At 38.9% G+C, this 18,693-nt stretch overlaps 1 protein-coding gene across 4 annotated transcripts in view; it reads left to right on the top strand.

The window, feature by feature from the left end:
- The window catches only part of Pde4d (phosphodiesterase 4D), a 1,514,231-nt gene that overhangs the window by 205,222 nt on the left and 1,290,316 nt on the right, over nt 1–18,693 (top strand). For all 4 annotated transcript variants that reach the window (XM_039101733.2, XM_063281298.1, XM_063281299.1 and 1 more), the window contains one exon: nt 5,003–5,163. The gene's annotated coding sequence lies outside the window, so the exon portion shown is untranslated. The remainder of the gene's footprint in view (nt 1–5,002; nt 5,164–18,693) is intronic.

The following is an 18,693-nucleotide window of genomic DNA, read 5'->3' on the forward strand; positions in this document are numbered from 1 at the left end:
TTGAACCTGTGCAAGCCTTGTGCATGCTGCCACAGTCTCTGTGAGTCCTCCAGTCTTTAAAAAAGAACTCCTCAGATTAGCGAGTTGTTCCACTGGATCAGAGCACTTGCTATGTGACCGGCTGAAGACTGGAGGTCGGTTCCCAGCATCCATACTGGGTAGCCTGCGACTGCATGTGGCTGCAACTTCAAATCTTATGGCTTCTTTGGACTCCAGAGGCTCCAGCACACACAAATGTATACGCCCTCCCAAACCACACAATTACAGGCAAAACCAATCTTTAAAAAGGAGGAACCTTTCCCATATACCAAGCTACAGTGTAATGGTTCATGTGTTTATTTATGGATGACTCATCAGGGACAAGGCCAACAGAATTAATCTTTAAATACAAAGCAAGAAAACAAGAAAAAATATTTATGTCTATCCTAAGCCATGATGGATAGGAGATGCTCCACAGAGTTGATGAAATTTGAATTAATGCAATAAATGATCTATTAAGGAACAAGACATCATTTTTATTTTTTACCACATGGAAACAACAATATAGATTTCTGTAAAATGCAACCTATTGACAATAATAACATAGCTCTAATAAGAAATGTGTTACATACTTATGAGATATATTTTCCTTCTCTCCACTCTGCTCCAAGCATAGCTGAAATTGTCAACTGGAGCAGGGTTTTATATGCTTGTAAATTATTAAGCCTGTCAGAGAAGGGTGTTGATGGGGGACAGCCAGATGAGAGCAAGGGTGTTGACAGATAAGGACATAGTATTGTGATTAGGAGAGGGGAAAACTAGTAACTATCAGTATGTACTGGGGTTCAGTCCTAGTTCATTCCATTTTGAAGAAATTTCAGAATCTTGGGGTTTTGTTCATTCCATTAATTAGTATGGTCTAAGACATGCTACTGCAGTAGTCGTTAAACTCTGTAACTCATGCTATGTTTCTGTTGTGTTTCTGTAGTTTGGTGTTATGCTTGAAGACATCACTCAAGGATATTGATAAGTCAGCTGCAATCTTAAATTTTGATGACTACTATCTTGAGGGGAACATAAACTTTATGGTCTCATCCTAGGCAGTTAAAAGAGCTTAAATGGCACATGGAGTTTGAACCCAAACCTCCTTGGGCATGGCCTTCATGACAAATGTCAGGTCTCAAAGTACAACTGTGGTAAGAATTAATGACATCCACCTAGTGCTTACCTGCTTGTTTGGGACACTGATTTATCAGAGTATAGAGGGTAGGTTGGTTTATTTTTAATTATAAATGTGATGCAATCTAAAATCACCTGGGTCATAATATGGAGTTGTCCAGATCAGGTTGAGTCTTATGGGCATGTCTGTGGGAGATTCTCTTAGTGGTTACTGAACTGACTGTGGCGTGTACCATATCATAGGCTGGCTCGGGGCTGTTTAAGAGTAAAGGAAATGAGTTCAGTGCTAGGCAAGCAAGGGAGGAAGCATCCATGGATTTATTCTTTTTCTGGTTTTAAGTGTGGTTATGATGCTTTCAGTTGTTGCTTTGACTTCTGGGCAATCACAGACTATAGACTGGGGTCGTGAACTAAACAAACCCCTTCCTCTTCAAAGTTGCCTTTGGTCAGGGTATTTTATCACAGCAACAAAAATAAATCCAGACCACGAGGGTAAGTTGCCTATCAGAAGATGATTTTATCTCTCTTATTTAGAATTACCATTGATTTATTTAGTTATGATTTTATTCCTTTTGATTTTTGCATTGAAGATTTTATTTATAAATACTGTATTTATATTACTTTCCTCCCTCCTCTCTCCAATATCTCCCATGCCTTCTTAAATTCATGATCTATTATTCTTTAATAATAGCACACACACACACACACACTTGTGTGCGCACATGCACGTATGTACATTTGTGTGTGTGTTTTGTGTGTATACATTTATAAATACATCCTGCTGAGATCATTTAATGTTGCTTATATGCATTTAGTACTGACCTCTGGGGATTGGTTAACCTATCAGGAGGATCATTCTGGGGTGATAGTAGTTCTTCACTCTCTGCAACCATTAAATGTCTGTAACTCTTCTGAGTGCTAAGCCTTGTGAACATTCCTCCACCCACATTGGCATACCCATTAGCTTTATCATCTTTAGGTCTTGTTTAGATAATAGTATTGTTGAGATTTCTTGGGCATGACTTTGTGACACACATACACACACACGCACACACACACACACACACACACACACACACACACACACGACACTATCTTCCAATAGATGGTCTTTCCTGGGCTTGCTTCCTGACTCTTATGATCATACTGATCCCTCTTCCACAGCTATTCCCAGAGCCTTATGTGTATAGTTGTGCTGTAGATGTAGCAAATAGGACTTGGAAACTTATAGTCAGTTAGTCTCTGCATTTTAACGAGGTGGTATGTTCTGTAATGATCTCTGCTCTTAAACCAAGCTTCTTCAATAAAGAGTGAGAGCTATACTTACTTCAGGGCATAAGGGTAACTATTTAGAACACAGTTGGAAATTTCTAGTGTAGGGAAATAGTGAGAGAGTATGGATTATTCTACCAGGGTCCATGGCCTCACCAGCCACCCACAGTTTTATAGTACGCTCATTTTACAGTACCAAGTATTAATTTCTTAAGTCTAATTAGATGGCTGTTGTTCCCAATGTTGTAAGTGCCACTATGGCACCTTGAGGGATAGTATGCCGAGCTTGTTGTTGCCATTAGCAGACATTACAGCTTCACAGGACTGTTGATTGTTTCTCTCCCTTGGCAACATGTATAGCTTCTCCTACACTAAATCTCAGGGAAAAGGTTTCCTGGTCAATTACAACTCAGTTCCTCCAAGTTCTCTGTCTCAGATACTTGGTGTCTTCAGCAAAAGAGTCTTACCTTTAGCTTCTTGGAAGAAACCAGGGGCAACAGCAATAGTCCACAACCTAATGTTGTAGGTTCTCTCTTATTTCTGGATCCTTAGCTTTGGATCTCTATGTGTGTGTCTATCACCTAGGATTACAGATGATACCAGAAAAGTAAAATGTAGCCACGGGTCAGGAAGAGAAGGGGCTCTAGGGGAGGGAAGTAGTAGGGCACAGTTGCTATGAAGGGGAAAATAAAAAAGGGGGGGAGGCTTACTTGGGAAGGGGGAATGAGGGAAACACAGATGGATAGAGCAATAAGGAAGGTGGTAGAGAAAATGACACTAAGGATGTTTGAAAATGCCATAGAGAACCATACTATTTTATGTTTAGTTAAAGTTGCACATATATAAGTCTCTCTCTCACTCTCTCTCCATATATATATATATGTTTGCATATTTGCATACATGTCTACATACAATGTGCATATATATGTGTGTGTGTATTAAATGAATTTATGCCACATGGGGTGACATTGCCTACAAATCTATAGACTATCAAATAAAAACTCTAGTGCCAGGCATGGAAAACCTCTTTCTAGGTTGTTGTTCAGAAGAGTCCAAGAGACTTCTTCTAACTATGCTTTTGTTTTTAATCTATTTTTGCATTAGTGTTTTATTAACTTGGATATACATATATAATTTACTGATCAGTGCATTGATTCCTTAGTCTAATGATCATTTATTGAGAATGTACTATGTATTTAATTCTATGCTACCTACTGTGTGGCATGGATTTGCGGGACTACTGTCATTACTTGCTAACCTGACCCCAGAAATGGGTACATTCCTGTGTTTTCAAGTGCTGTTGAGACTCACCCACTTCGTAGGTTCTTGAAGAGCCTTAGAGATCATGTTTTGAAAATGTCTAGTTCTGGGAACAGGGATGTTGACCCCTTTATAGTCTATTTCCTAAAATAAGTTTTACTTTGCAGTCATAAAGTCATGAATGTCTCCCTTGGAAGCTCTTTCATTTATTCTCTAGCAATGACTCTGATTTGGGAGACCTGAAGTAACAGCAGCACTGAGGCCAACCACATCTGCTCTGGCTTCTGGGAACGTCCTTATGGTTCATCACTGTCCCTGTGAGATGACTCAGGAGACCCACTCTAATGGGACTTATGTATAGAAGTTCTTAAATACAGGCTTAAGTGGACGGACACTTATGCTCTATCTTCTACTCCTGGCCCTTTGAGTGTTGTTGTAAAATATAAAAAATAAAAAAAGTATCGGTGTCTTTTATCCCCCTAGGTCTGCACCACGGTGCCCCAGGGTATCTGCTAGATATCTTGGTGGAAACCTCGCCGTGGTGGCCCACTGTCTCCAGTTGCCACACACTTTCTTACACTCAAACCCTCACATAAAAGAACACACAACACAATAATCTTAGATCTAATTGATAAGATATAATTGCCCACTTAAACATACAAAGCCCAGTACTATCCATCCCTTGAGAACATTAATAACAACCTGTAAATACACAGAGCAGAATCTCCTCTCTCTCCTCATCTCTCTGTTCCAGTCTCCTCCTCCTCAAACTTTTCTCCCGCCCATCCTTCCTTCCCGTCCAATGACAGACCTCCTTCTATCTTGTGCCTGCCCCACCTGTGACATCATCCTACATTTGAGATTTGCTTTTTTAGCATTTCATGACTACAAGGATTCCCTTTCATGGTCCCAGTTTCTCTGTGGGTGGTGTTTATTTCCTGCACTATTGTATCACAAAAGGCAAATCTTCTAAATGAAGATTGGGAGTTACTTTTTAAATAAAACTCTTTGTTAGTTTTCTTCAGAACTGACTAAATATCAATTGAATGCAAAAATTCTCTATTTATAGGTTTTTGTTGATTTTTTTCTTCAAATTAGTGCCTTCAGCACAAGGCTTATTGAGGACGGTTTCACCCTGCTCAAATCTGAATTTGGGACTTTGGTTCCTCAGGGTTTCCATGGCTTTGTTTGAAGAAAAAACGGGATGGGCACGTTTTTAGTACTTGGCTTTACAGAAAGCCAACTCTTCTTCATTTGGTTTTCATGTGAGCAATCTCAGCCGCTGCTTACGCTGTTTTCTTTTTGCTCTCAGGTCCCAGATAAAACCTCCAGCTAGAGGAGACCTATCCCCTAGCAACAAATCGCATACACATTTGCCGGCAACAACAGTCCACTCACCACCTGCCCTCAAATGAACTAAAGGAATTTACCAAAGCCTGTGAGGGAGAGTGTGAAGAAAGCCTGTCTTGTAAGGTGAGGAGTTATGTGACTAGAAACACGATAGACCTCTCTCTCTCTCTCTCTCTCTCTCTCTCTCTCTCTCTCCTTCTCTCTCTCCTTCTCTCTCTCCTTCTCTCTCTCTCCTTCTCTCTCCTTCTCTCTCTCCTTCTCTCTCTCTCCTTCTCTCTCTCTCCTTCTCTCTCTCCTTCTCTCTCTCTCCTTCTCTCTCTCTCTCTCTCTCTCTCTCTCTCTCTCTCTGTGTGTGTGTGTGTGTGTGTGTGTGTGTGTGTGTGTGTGTCTAAGCAGGTGAGCGAGGAAGAGACAAGGTGGGAAAGATGAGTGATTACTTACCAATGGTCCCACAGTAGTGGGCAATGTGAGCTGACTTGGAAGAAAGGCCGTGGAATAATTTATTAGATTTATTTGACTCTCCAGAGTGTTCTTGAAAAGGGCTTGGAGAAGTGTTTGCAGAATAAATACATAATCTTTTGGTTGGTACTGTAAGAGGAGGCTAGGAATAGGATGTGCTTTTGCCTTACTCTGATATTTTAGGGAAAATAAGCTATGGATTTCTTTTAAGGCTTCTGACTTTTGAAATGCATTTCTCGGTTTCAACAGTAGTCTTCTTAGGGTGCATTGGCAATCAATCTGGAGTTGTCTTTCCTCATGCGTCTGCTATAACTCACTTCCCTCCTGGGAGAAACCATGTGCTCTGTGTCAGCACTTAAACCAAAGCAGAGACAATGTTTCACTCTTGGATCCCCATTTAATATGTGCCCAATTAAGGACTTCTAAAAATTCAATTTATTGTGTGTTGGAGAGGAAGACTGGGAAGAGGTGAGGGAGGGGAAGTTAAGATTGGGATGTAAATTAATTAATTAGCAAAAATTCTATTTATTTGTTTGTGTTTCTCTGTGTATGTGTGTATCTATATATGTGTGTGTATGTGTGAATGTCTATGGTGTGCATGTGTGTGTGCACACATGTACCATGGGATCTGTGTGAAAATCAGAGGACAACATGCTCTGATTATAGTTACTACTTTTCCTTTAACTATGTGGGTTACACATACACAGATACACACACACACACACACACACACACACACACACACACACACACTGTGGCATACAACAGGTTTGGTCAGAGAGCAATGTTAGGGTCGGTCATTACTTTCTACCTTGGTTGAGACAGAATGTTTTAAGAATGCTGCTAACTCTGCCCAACTAGCTGGTCTAAAAGCCTCCAGGGACTCGTCTATTCCATCTCATCTTGAAGCAGGAGCATTGGTATTGTAGACATCCTACCAATACCTCTATGTGTTGTGGGGATATGAACTCAAGTCTTCACGCTGCTCCAGAAGTCCTCCATTCACTAAGCCATCTCTCCAGACCTCAGCTGAAACCTCTGGCTTTGGCTCAGTGAGTCCTGACTCCAGACACTCCCAAAAGGAGGATGCAAACCTGTTACTGTTTGTCGTTCTCTAGTAAGATTACTGAATATTTCATCCAGTATCATCCTATATATCTTCTTTGCTAGTGTTACACTTCATTTATTTCTCTCCTTAAAATAACTTTGTCGTATTTTTAAAAAATACTTTGTTGTATTTAATAGTGTGTGTGTGTGTGTGTGTGTGTGTGTGTGTGAATATCTATGGTGTGCATGTGTGTGCATGTGTGTGCACATGCATGTGCCATGGGATCTGTGTGGAAGTCAGAAGACAATGTGCTCTGATTATAGTTACTTCTTTTCCTTCAACTCTGTGGGTTCCAGAGATGGAATTGAGCTGTTCGGGTTTGGTGACAAGCACTTTAACTTGCTGTGCTGTCATCCTGGTCCCGACTATTTATTTCTTACTGATTTAAATCAAGCACAAAATGTTCATATAGTTCACTATTTCATGTCACATCTCAAAATTGAAGTGGAATTAAACTTGATATTAGCTAGAATACAAAATGAACTCCTAGGTTTTATCAAAATGTGCTGGCATTTTACTTGAGTACATTTTGAGGCTGGGAGAAGATTCCGGCCTTGATGTGGCAGGGCTGTGCTGCCATGCTGAAGTGGTCTGGAAAAGGTGGAAAGCTTTTGTGTCCATTGCCCCCCAGAGAACAGTTTGCCAAGAGTAGCACTCAGTATCACCACCCAGTGAATACTTTATTACAATGAGATGCTTTCTTGGGTTATCATAACTCCATCATGTGTCTGATGTAGACAACTACGACAGGATCATTTATCAATGGCTCTGACATCTCTCCATGCTGATGAAAGGATTCAAAAGCCAAGTGAATTCATCACCAAGTGCTAGAAAAGTAGACAAACCTGTGGGTCATGACCTTTCTGGGTGTCCAATGACCCTTTCACAGAGGTCACATATCAGATATCCTATATATTTACATTGCAATTCATAACAGTAGTAAAATTACAATTTCACAGTAGAAACAAAAATAACATGGTTGAGGGGCATCTAGTGCTGCCTTAGAGAGTTGCAGCACTAGAAGGGTTCAGAACCACTATAGAAGGATGAAGGAAGGGGTTGGGGATTTAGCTCAGTGGTAGAGCGCAAGGCCCTGGGTTCGGTCCCCAGCTCCAAAAAAAAGAAAAAAGAAAAAAAAAAGAAGGATGAAGGAAGAGGAATTGATGGGTTTTCACAGTTTTCTTCTGCATTGCCTGGGAATGAGCAGCATGGCAACTTGCCCCACCATCATGAGTCGTTCATCTTCTTTGAAGTTGGAAGGCCACCTTTACTACTCCGAGACCCTCACTCCTATGCATGTATCCTGGAGTGTGTAGATGGGACATAGACAAAGCAGTGCCTTGGAGGAGCATGGGGGCTGTATGTGTAGGCTCCATTGTCACACTACTTGGCTTGGATCCCCACCTGAGCACACGGTCAGCAGACACGTTACTGCTCAACTCTCAGTGTCCTAGGGTTTTGATTTCTAAGACAGAGATGGTAAAACGTACTTCCTCACAGAACCGTGAAGATTATTTGAAATTATACATGCTTACTGCTCAGTATACTGCAACTATGAATAATCATAAACAGTGTATCCTGAAATACTACACATAAGTAATAAACAGGTGAGTGAAAATGTCTAGGATTGGCCACTTGGGAAGGACTTGTCAGAAATGCTAGACGAAGGAAAAGATACTGTTATTGCTTTTATTGCTATTGTTGTCGTTGATGTTATCATGAAAAGAAGGGGATGCATTCTGTCTATGCTAGAGATCTTTTTCCACCCACATCATGGTAAGTTAAACAACCCAAAGCTCTCATCTTCTGATGTTTGAGTTTACCAAATGTTTCTGTTCTCATCTCAGTAGCACTGATAACTCAAGAGACAGGAGTCTAACAAAATTCTAAGTAGAAAAGTATATCAGACTCTATGCTCTGAGATGTAATTGGCTTGGCATTAAAATAATGTAGGAATTGACCATGAATCCCAGGGTGATATAATTTTTTCATGAATTGAAATCATAGCTAAAGGAAAGGTGGATGTAGAGATTAGTGAATATGAAAGAGGGCCACGGCAGAGATTATTCATAATAGGTATTAAAAGAGCATAGTGAATTTTTAAAACAAAGATGAACTCAGCAAATAAACCATGCAGTTTAAAAATGATTTCACTACACAGCTGGATTCTGCATTCATAAATATAATGAAGTTCAAATAAGCATTTTGCAGTGGAAACATGTGAGGGGAGCCGCCTAATACAAATTGTGATCCTTTGACTCAGGAACATGAGGAAGTGCTAGTTTTAGGACCCCATCACCGATAGAACATAGCTCCCCCACCTTTGATTCCAATTGTTCTACTGGCCTCTTCTTCTTCTCTCCTTATTACTATTGTTGAGACACATCTGTCTTCCAGGACCCCTTCCTCACCCTGTCTGCCTACATTCCACGGGGATGAGACCCTGTTCTGTGAAATCCTGTTCTTTCCTCTTGCTCTCTGCTAGTAAGCACCTTTTCTTTGTCAAGATCATGTTTTCCAAACCTGTAAAAGCATCTCTGGGGAGTGGGAGGCCCTGGGACCTTAGCTGTATTGATGAATGTGGGCGTTCATTTCCGTAGCTGTCTGTCAGCAGAACAGCAGTGTGAGGGAACTTAGGAGACACCAACAGCCTGGCAAACACCACATTCTAACATAGCAATTCCTCATCTTCTTGTCCTTCTCAGCCACAGGGCCCTGAGTGTTGTAGACTTTAGTTACACGAGTCCAGAATGCCACACAAAGTGAAGCAAATGTAAGGTGAGTTGTTAATACCAACATACTTCACTTGTATTTCATTCCTTCATTTATTTCTTATTATTTTCATCAGTAAATAAGCCATATATATCTATATGTATTTCTTTTTGAGACAATCTTACTATATAGTTGAGGCTAGCCTCAAACTATGTAGCTGTAGACCAAGTTGACTTCAAACTCATGGTAGTCTTTCACCCCTAGCCTCCCATGTCTCCCCCATGCCTGCCAAGAGGAATGATTTAAAAAAAAAAGAACATTAGAAGTTTCTTAAAGGAAAAGCAAAAAAGTTGGAAGCCATGGCAGATGGCACAAGGAAACTAATTTTTATTTTTGATAGACATTGGACTAGCAATGTTCATAAAAATCACTATTTTGGCACCTCACAAAATTTATAAAATTATTTAAAAATAGGTAATGTACACAAAACTGTGTATATTTTTAGGACAATACAAGGTAGGAAAACAGTAATTAAGGAAAAGCATGGGCAATCTTAATTGAGTAAAATGGTATACTTTCATCTCGATAACAAAATGCTGCAGATTGTTTTGAGCCTACTTCATCAGTATGCCAGTAGAGATGTAACTGCCTTGTATGGGTTAGCGAGAGAGAACACTGTTAATATTAACAAGAGCCTAGCGCTCAGGATTCTTGATTGATAAGAAGGCAGCTAGCAACTGCAACAAGCTACCCTGAGGACCCCTGATCTGCTAATTACAGTGGGAAATCTGTCCACTCTCTCAGAGGAGGCACTCACTGTTAGCCCTTCTCCTGTGAGCTCTCTTCATTCATGAGTTGTGGGAAGGTGGGATGGTGCAACAAACATTTTTCAACTTCTTGGAAGTTAGAACCAGACTAGAATTCCTGATGAATGTAAGAGGAGGTAGTAGATTAAAAGCTGCTCCTGCTCACTGTAGAATGGTCAGCCCTCTGCTTCTGGAAACTCAAGGGTAGGTTGAATTCCAAGGAGTCGAGGCAATAGTGCTTTGACTGACAGGTTTGCATGCATGGCTGCCAGCCAGGAGACTTCAGATAGAGTCGACTCTCACTATCTGGCTAGTCCAGTTGTGGAATGGAACACTTAGCCTAGCTGACAGTGCCAAGATTTCTGAGTCAAGATAGCTGAACAGAGATGGCCCGTCTTCCTCTCCTCGCCAGAGAAGAATGATAATACTAAGTTTATATGTCCTTTTAAAGGTGAGTGACAATGGGAGAATGCTGTAAATAGGGCCAGGGAAGGGCAAGATTAAGAGACAGAGAGACTATAACCTAGGAAGCTTCAGAGACCTGGGAAAATAGCATAGTCAGAGAAACAAAATTCCCTACCACCTACCTCCCAGCTCCACAACTGTGGAAGGAGAAATTCCCCATTCCATGGATAAGGGCCAAGGAGCATCTTAGTACTCTATCAGTACAGATGCTGGCGATCCTACCTGTTAGCGGTTTCACAATCCCCATAGACTTGTAGCCCACGGAGATAAGTATCCTGGTATCTGCACATTAGCTATGCTTTGGGGATAGGATCTCACCTTATCTTATCTTTTAGGAAATCCCCATGTGCTGTGGCCAGGAATCATTTGACATCTGAGCTATTATCTTCATCTTTGGGATTCTACAAACATTTTACTACATGGGTTCGAGGGGTTGAGGACCTGCTTTGCAGATTCAGCTTGGCTCAGCAGAATGCCCATAAGGCCACCGAATGTCTTGCTTTGTAGGGAAGAGAGTTTGGCATAGAAGGGAGTGGAAGGCATCAAGCCCAGGGTCCAAGGGAGTAGAACAGTTGCCCTCTGAGACGACAAATGAGACCATATATATGTGTAGACTTGTGTCTCTGCCAAGTCTGGAAACAGGTCCCATGCAGTTTCTGCCACCTTTGTGCTACATAGGCATTTGTTACTGACACGGTGCGAACAGAACACTAGTCCTACTGCATGCTTCCCCTCAGGGACATGATGAGGTAATTTTGAGCAAACTCCCCCAGGTTTTCATGACTGTGGTAGGAGTGGAGGTTGGGGGAGCATAATTTTCCTTGGTTGTAACCAAGCTCTGTTTCTAGGAGATCAGCACTGTGGAAACAGTAGAGAAAGACACCAGGTTCCTGATGCCACTTCCCCTGTGTTGTTCTTGCTGCACCCTTTTTTTTTTGTGAAATTCATATTGCTATGAACATGACATAGACATCTGTCTACAGATGTTTGCTAAAGAAGCCATGTGCAACTGGGGCTCTGGCTGCCACTCTACCACCAGAAATATGCTGCAGCTGAAATGAAAGGGAATTCTAGTTAGAACTGTCATCCCTCCAGGGTACATGTGACCAAAGTACAGTCCAGAGCAACTTAGTCTAGAACAAAGTCTTGTTCCTGTGTGTGAACTGTTAATGGTAGAGAGGAACATAGTGGTTCCTGGTTCCTAGTATTATTCTACCTACCTGGCTCAAGCTACCTCCTTGTCCCTCAGCCTTGTCTGATAGGGCATTGATATCAGAACTCGAAATAGAGACTAGAGAAGGGCACTGTGTGGTTCCTGCTACTACCTCTCCCCATTTGTGACTGACTGCAGCACTAATTTGTCAGAAAACAAATACGCCAGGCCCATCACCAATTTTTGAACTACCAGTAACAGAGTTTTTTTTTTAAAGTAACAAAGCTCTTATAAAAGTTCCCAAGAAACCCCTTATCATCTGATAGGTGCTATGAGTCCTATTTTACAAGTTAACCACATATCCCACACTTACTGTTGCCTATAACACATACATTGGAGCTCCTAGAAAGCATATTTGCATGATTCACAGTGGTAGCTGGTCTTTCTGACTTCACTTTGATATAGTCCAAGTCATTTTCATCCACAGAATGACCACACCATGGTGCCTAGCTGTAAATATAGTCAACATTGTATATCAAACTTAGACACCAAGATATATTTTCAAGGAAAGCTGCTAATCTCATAATTTCAGTAGAGATAACTAGTCCATAATATGTGATGTAGGAAAAGAAGAAATATGACCAAGTAATAAGGTAGTTACAAAAGAACATGTTCATTCTAGCCACAGATTTCAAGGAACTGGATGAAGGGCTTGATAAAGAATGTGAAGGAAGCATTGTAAGGAAGTACAATAATATCAAAGAGAGTGTAAGGAGTTAAATGAAATTAACACATCAGTACATGATGTGAATTGGAAGACTAGCAGAGTTGGAATGGAGAGAAAGAGATAGATTGATTTTGAGAAACAATCAAACAGAGACACAAAGATTGTGAGTCAGATAAAAATACAACTGAAAGCTTCAACAACAGCCTGGTTGAGTGGGAGAAACAGGTCTTTTGAAATATCCCTGTTAGATAAAAAGGAAGAAAAGAATGACAGGACCACATAAGATGTTTGGGATTTCATAAAAAAAACATATTTTCTTTAAATATTTGGGGCCGAAGAATAAAACTACAGAAAACCATTCAGTAAAATAATTTCAGAAAACTTTCCAAAAACATGGGATGATATGGATATCCATAAATAGACATGGCTGGGACAGAGGTTCACATGGCACATTTGAAACTGTTAAAAGTTCAAGACAATCGTGATGTTTTGTGTATGCTTGGCCCAGGGAGAAGCACTAATAGGAGTTGTGGCCTTGTTGGAGTAGGTGTGTCACTGTGGGTGTGGGTTTTAATACCCTAGTCCTAGCTGCCTAGAATTGAGTGTTCTTTTAGCAGTCTTCAGACGAAGATGTAGAACTCTCAGCTCCTGCACCATTCCTGCCTGGATGCTGCCATGTTTCCACCTTAATGATAATGGACTGAACTTCTGAATGCATAAGCCAGACCCAATTAAATGTTGTCCTTATAAAAGTTGCCTTGGTCATGGTATCCGTTCACCACAGTAAAACCCTAACTAAGACAACATTTTCTTTTTACATATGTATAAAATATCTAAGGGAAAGAATGCTGAGTCCAACTCAAGAACGTCTCCACTAACAGAGCCATAGATATCTTGGGGGGAAACCTTGGGAATGACGTTTTCCAAATCTGGCACAAAATGTTTCCCACCAACTGACTTAACCTCTCTTCTGTTGCCTTGATGAAAACAGCTGAATGCAAGCAACCTAGGTAGGAGGGGTTTGCTAGTTCAGAGTTTGAGGCTGTAGTTGGCTATTGCAAGAAAGTCACAGCAGGAACCTGAGGCAGCTAGCCAGATATCAGTCAGCATGCGACAGCTTTGATCAATTTCACTACTCAGCTCACTTTCTTCCCTTACAGTCTTGAATCCCAGGTAGGGAAAGTAACGTTTATAGTGGGCAGGTCCACTTCCATTAATGCCATCAGGATAATCTGACAGACATGACCAGAGGCCTGTCTCCCAGGCTGAGTCTAGATTCTGTAAAGGTGACAGTCAAGGTAACCACCGTGTTAATAGTACTACATGGAGCAAGATGTACTTCAGAGATTAAGGCAAAATAGAATATTTCCAAGAGAAACCAGAAGGACCACTACACTGGATTTTCAAAAGATGCTTAAAGGAGTGCTATATTCAGATTGAAACAAAGAGGAAAATAATGAAATCACATGAAAATACAAATCCCAGTAGAAAAATAGATATTCAAAAGAGAAACAAAGGAATCAATATTATCAATATATTGCTGTGTCAATTCAGAAAAAAAAAAGAAGAGTGTAAGACAAGAGCAAAGAATATGCAAAACAATCAGGAGAGCATCAAAAATTACAGCAGGGATAAGACTTCATTTGTCAGTAATAACCTTGAATCTAAGTGAACTGAAATCTACAATTAACAGGTAAAGACTGGTCAAAAAGATACAACAACAGCAACAATGACAAAAAAATCACTAATATGTTATCTACAAGAAATGTACCTGGACAGTACACACACACACACACACACACACACACACACACACACACACACACACAATTTCACTTCATATATATGTATGAAAAAGTAGATGAAACCAAAATGCCAAAGATGGCCATGACATAATAATCAAGGCATCAATTCAACAGAGATATACAGTTGTAAATTTATGCATAACTAATGTTGCGGAATCTCCTTTTAAATTGGCATATGTTAGTATCATAAAATAGTTTCATTATAATACTACACACATATATATACATATATATATATATATATGATAGATAAATAAAATAAAAGACACATAATACTTTGGTTGTACTTATCTCTCCAGGCCCCTTCTTGGTCCCACTTTCCTCTTCTACATGCTACCTTCTTTCTAAATATTTCCATAACTCCATTTGTGCCTTTAAAAGCATGTAGATGATACATTTGAAATAAGATGTTGTATTTGTTTTCTGAATATGGCTCATTTTGCTTCACTAGTTCTTTCAATTTTCTGGCAAAGAACATTATTTCCTCATTCTTTATGACTGATTAATGCTCCATTATATGCATATCCTAAAGTTTCTTTATCCATATTTTATTTGATAAGCAGCTGGATTATTCGCCTAAGTTGTACATTTTTAATAGTTAATGTTAAAATTAGACATGGGTATGCAGTTATCTCCAGTGTATGCTAACTTTAACTTCTTCATTTCTATATTTAGGAGAGTTATATAGGTTTGCATAATACAATATTTGTATTTTTAGTCACTTGGGGATACTGAATAGATTAATTTACATGCCTACTAACACCATATAAAATGTATTTCTCTCATAGCATCACCATAATTTGTTGTTTGTTTCCTTAATAGCCGTTCTAACTGGAATGGGATAGAGTCAGTGTAGTTTTTAAGAGTGTATTATTTTTATTTATTCTTTGAGAAGATCATATATGAATACAATGAACTTTGATCATATCTTCCACTGCCTTCATCAAAACATTCCCAGATCCCACCAAGTTCATTTTCCCAGGTCATATTCTCTTTTTGAAGTATTTTTATAATCTACTGAGTCCAATTAGTGTTTCCCAAATATAGACCAATGTGGAGCTAAATACTGGAGCATGGGCAACATATGTGAGACTCTCCCCCTGAATAAAATTGACTCTCCTTCCACTAGTAACCTTAGCTATTAATAGCACTTCAGCTAGGGCTGAGGGCTCTGTACTACTCCCTGATCTGTGCTAGAATATTAACTATAACTAGAATGGCCCTTTTGCACCCATGGCTACATCTTACCAAGCCAGTCGTTATGGTATCTCACAGGGTTCACAGATAGGTAGGACTATTGGTGACATGTCTCTCCAAGCAGCCCTCATAGTCTTTCAGTACTATGGCATCCACCCATCAGGTGGTCATTTTTGATTTTCTTAATTTTTAACAAATGTGATTAAGGATGTTAAACACATTTTCCATGAACTTATTTGACATCTGTAATTATTTTGAAAACTCTTAATTCATTCTCACATTTCTTGTTGGATTATTTATACTTTTGGTGTTTTCTTTGAGTGGTTTATATATTCTGGATACTAATCCCCTCTGAGTACACACATTCAACAAAATGTCAGATTAGGCTTAGTCCTTGTTCTTCTATTCCCTTGTCCTAAGTGTCTGCTTTCCTAAGAGTGTCATACTGTTTTGATTACTGTGGCTCTGAAGTATACTTTGTAACTATGTATGGTTATATCTTCATTCAGTATTGTTACTTTTTATTAAGATTACTTTTCATATTTAGAGTCTTTTGCACTTCCATATGAATTTTCATGAGTTTTCTGGTGGTCTTTAGGATACTTGAAATATGAGATCATATTATATATAAGTAGCGCTAATCTGACTTCTTTGTATCCTATTTGTATCACTTTATTTCTTTCTCATTGTTCTAAGATTTCAGTCACTCTTCCAAATGAATGGAGAGTGGAGGTTATTATTGCTGTATGATCCCTGTTCACTTATCTCCAATTAATGCCACAATTTTCGACATTTCTTATTCCATGGTATCTGTATGCCCTCTCCAGTGCTCCCCAAAATACCCCCCTTAACAAACGTGAAAGGAAGAAGAAAGAACAAGAGATAAAAGCCACGAAGTTACAAAATAAGGACAAAATTGTAAATCATATTAGATAAAAATATGAACAGTAAAATAAAGTTTTTCTTTTTTAGAATATTATTTGTTTCTTTTTAAAGATTATTTATTTATTTGTTTGTTTGTTTATTTATATGGTGAGCACACTCTAGCTGTCTTCAGACACACCAGAAGAGGGCATCAGATCCCATTACAGGTGGTTGCTTGGAATCGAACTCAGGACCTCTGGAGGAGCAGTCAGTGCTCTTAACCGCTGAGCCATTTTTCCAGCCCTAAACTAAAGATTTTTAAAGAAGAAAAACCCATACTTAAACATAGTAAAAAATAAAAGGAGAAAAGTTAAGTAAAAAGGAGAAAAATTATTTTTCTGTGTCCTCTAATTTTGAGTCTCTGTATGTTTGTGTACCTTATAGAGTTCTTTTTCTCTTGACTTCTGGCCTCACTCCACGTGATCAGACAGGGTATAGAATATGATTTTTTTTTGTAATTTGTTAAGACTTGTTTTGAAATTAATATGTTTATTGTGGAGTAATGGTGTTTCTTCATACAAGCTCATAGGTCTCATGGAGACGATGGGAACAGCTATAATCCATTGTGGTTCTGCTTTGTTCTCTCTACCGCTTGATGTTGTCTGTGGTTTGTGGTTTGTGGTTTTGTGTTCCTTCCTCCTTTGGGAAGCCAGCTTTGGATCTATGGTCTGTGTTTTACTTTTCTCTGCACAGCCCCCAACCCCCTCTGTCTAGGTACATTTAAGTTCTGACATCTTTTTGTTAATTCCTGTTGCAGCTGTCTTTTTTTTTTTTTTCTCTTGGTTTCTATGGCCTGACACATTTATAGAATTGAATGGAGCAGACTTTGACTCTATCATATTACTCCCTGTAGCACTCAAAATAAACCCTATTGTTATACCTAAGTATACAGATTTGTGTTAATATGATAAAAAGGGATATTGTTAATGTTAATACCCTGCTTATGTCAGTGGAGACATTATCCAGACCAAAAAAAAAAAAAAAAAAACCAACAGAAAAACATGGAAGTTAAACTATATTGAGATCAAGTGAACTTGACAGACATTTCTAACACATATCATCCCCTAGCTAGAGAATACACAGCACAGGAAACCCAGTTTATCACAAACTATATATTAATTTCAAAACAAGTCTTAACAAATCAAAAATTATATTCGACAGCCTTTCTGGTGATGTGAAGTAGAAGTTAATGAAAGGAATTTAAAATTTACACAAATACATGGAGACTGAATGACACAAATGAGCAATTTATTAACAAAGAAACTAAAAGATAATTAAAAACCTTGTTAGAACAAGTGAAAATTGAAACAAAATATATGAAAACTTATGAAATACAGTCAAAGAAGCAGTGAAGGTTTGTATCAGTAAGTTCCACATAAAAGAGCAAATGTAGAAACAAACAACCTAATGATATTCTTCAGGAATTTAGAAAGTCAAGAACAAACTAAACCTAATAAACAACAGAATGAAGGGTTAAAAAAAATCACTATTTCTGAGTTAGCTACTTTTGAATAAATGTGGTCAGTACAACTTAGATGGCATTCCAGGTATTCAAATAGGGGTACAATTCAAGTATGACCACTTTCTTTCATTTCCTTCCTAACTTATTTACAGCTAAAGTATTTACAACTAATCCAAATTAGAGTTTGGATTTTAACATTTTATATAATTCTCAGTTTATTCACATCCAAACTCATATGGCATTATCTTCTTGTTTCTTGAGATTCTTGAAAGAGTATATCTTTCTATAAAATGTTACAGAATACTTACCAGTAGTGAAATTATCATTAATCTCATTAGCAATCATGCAGTGAATAGAGATATTAAATATAGAATGATTTAGATAGTATATTTTTAAGATATAAAAAAATTTAAAAAGTCCCTGGTTCAATAACTTTCTCAGTCAGTCCAGTCTATAAATATTATACTGTATATATTAATACAATCTTATTACTATGAATGCAAAAAGCAAATGAAATCTATGATATGCATCATGGGTAGCCTCTCAGGATTTGTTTCATCTACTGTTAGCATATATTTTTTCTTGTAAAAGCTGAAAATATCTCTTAGATTTTCCTGTAGATAAATTATTGAATTAATTGCTTGCTGTTTATTATAACAAAATATCCTGACAAAGCAATTTAAGAAAGGAAGGGCTCTAGTAAGGGCACCAGTGGAAGGGGAAGCCCTTGGTTCTGCCAAGACTGAACCCCCAGTTAAAGTGATAGTTGGGGGGAGGGCGGCAATGGGAGGAGGATGGGGAGGAGAACACCCATATAGAAGGGGAGATGAAGGGG

The sequence above is a fragment of the Rattus norvegicus genome, chromosome 2 (assembly GCF_036323735.1).
Source record: "Rattus norvegicus strain BN/NHsdMcwi chromosome 2, GRCr8, whole genome shotgun sequence".
NCBI lineage: Eukaryota > Metazoa > Chordata > Mammalia > Rodentia > Muridae > Rattus > Rattus norvegicus.